The following is a 2,215-nucleotide window of genomic DNA, read 5'->3' on the forward strand; positions in this document are numbered from 1 at the left end:
AACGAGTATCAGTCAGAAGGTTATTTTTAAGAAAGACTCCTTCATATTCTAGTCATGATAATATTAGGAAATAAGTAGGTATCACCGCATTGACTCCGAAGTCATAGTCCTCTGCTCATGAGTTTCCTTTGTTTGAAGGGTCTTACAGGTCTGAGAAGAACTGGAAATCTCATCCCCTCTGCCTCTATCTTAGAGCCCTGCTCTTAACACAACACTCGAGGGGGCCGCCTCTGTCTTTATTGCGTAGAATGATTGATGGTGATGACTTTCAAACACCACTTCCTCTTTTTTGGTTTGGAGCTAGTCAGGCAAAAACAAATTCTAGTAAAATACATAAAGACTGTAAAACTTCTTTTACTTTTGTTCCTTCCATTTTTATAATTTATATTAATAGAATATAAAAAACAGAATGTAATAAGATTTCTTGTACCATGTTTTCCTAAAAGCAGTTTACAAAATGCATACTTTCAGAGAACAAGGCTGTAGTGTCTTATGGAAAATGACAATATCGTTCTGACACACACAGAGTAGACTACCTAACCATGGTACAATTTACTAAGTTGGAAACCGTTTGTTTTTGTGATGAGTTTTCCACCAGAACACAGATGTCATAAAAAAAAATCAATGAATTTAAGCCAAAGTGGGAAAGAAAAAGATTCATATCATATTGCCATCTTTGAACATGTAGATTCAGGGAAGTCTATTGCTACTGGCAATCTGATCTACAAATGTGATGGGATCAACAAAATAACCATCAAAAAATTTGAGGATGAGGCTTCTGAGATGGGAAAAGGCAACTTGAAATATGCCTGGGTCTTGGAAAAACTTAAAACTGAGTGTGAATATGACATCACCATTGACATCTCCCTGTGGAAACTTGGGACCAGCAAGTATGTGACCATCAATGATGCCCCAGGACACAGAGACTTTATCAAAAACTTGACCACAGGCAACATCTCAGGCTGACAGTGCTGTTCTGATTGTTGCTGCTGGTATTTGTGAAATTGAAGCTAGTATCTTCAAGAATAGATAGACCCATCAGTGTGCCCTACTGGCTTACATGCTAGTTTTGAACCAACTAATTGTTAATGTTAACACAACGGATTCTAATGAGCCACTCTACAGCTAGAACAGACATGAGGAAGTCAGCCCCTACATTAAGAAAAGTAAAGGTGTAACCTCAACACAGTAGCATTTGTGCCAATTTCTGGTTGGAATGGTGGCAACATGCTGGAGCCAAAATACCTTGGTTCAAGGATGGAAATTCACTGTAAGGATGGCAATGCCAGTGGAACTACACTGCTTGAAGCTCTGGATTGCATCCTGCCACCAATTTATCCAACTGATAAATCCTTTTGTCTGTTCCTCCATGTTGTTTACAAAATTGGTGGTATTAGTATAGTCCCTATGTGCTGAGTGGAGACTCGTGTTCAAGATCAGGCATGGTGACTATCTTTGCCCCAGTCAACATGACAAGTAAAGCCTGTTGAAATGCATTTTGAAACTTTAAGTGAAGCTTTGCCTGGGAAAAATATGGGTTTCAATGTCAGGAAAATTGTCTGTTAAAAATCTGTCGTGACAATGTGGCTGGTGACTTACCAATGGAAGCAGCTGGCTTCACTGCTCTAGTGATTATCCTGAACCATCCAGGCCAAAACAGTACAGGCTATGCACCTGACCTGGATTGTCACAATGCTCACATTGCTTGTAAGTTTGCCAAGCTGAGGAAGAAGATTGCTGATCCCATAAGAAGCTGGAAGATGACCCAAATTCTTGAAATCTAGTGATGCTGCCATCATTGAGCTGGTTCTTGACAAAATTATGTGTGTTGAAAGCTTCTCTGTCTATCTCCTTTGAGTCATTTTGCTGCTCATGATATACGGGAGACAGTTGCTATGGGTGTCCTCATGGCAGCAGACGAGAAGTCTGCTGGAGCTGGCAAGATCATCAAGTCTGCTCAGAAAACGCCTAAATTAATATTTTCTAGAACACTTCACAGTCATGATTAGTTATGGAAGTATGGCTCAGAACTGTTTCATTTGGCCATTTAAGTTTCATAGTAAAAGACCAGTTAATGATATAAATGCATTGCTAAGCATTCACAAGGAAAGAAATGTTTTGTCCACCATTTTATTGTGTAGCAGTTTTAAGTTGTTACATTTTAAAATCAGTACTTTTTAAATAGGAAGAGCTTGACCAACATCTGTCATAGAAT

At 39.0% G+C, this 2,215-nt stretch overlaps 1 pseudogene; it reads left to right on the forward strand.

Annotated features, from left to right (window-relative positions):
• The first annotated feature begins 624 nt into the window (after nucleotides 1-624).
• Nucleotides 625-2,009, forward strand: LOC106837321 (elongation factor 1-alpha 1 pseudogene; annotated as a pseudogene).
• Nucleotides 2,010-2,215: the final 206 nt, after the last annotated feature.

This window comes from Equus asinus, chromosome 1, assembly GCF_041296235.1.
Source record: "Equus asinus isolate D_3611 breed Donkey chromosome 1, EquAss-T2T_v2, whole genome shotgun sequence".
Lineage (NCBI taxonomy): Eukaryota > Metazoa > Chordata > Mammalia > Perissodactyla > Equidae > Equus > Equus asinus.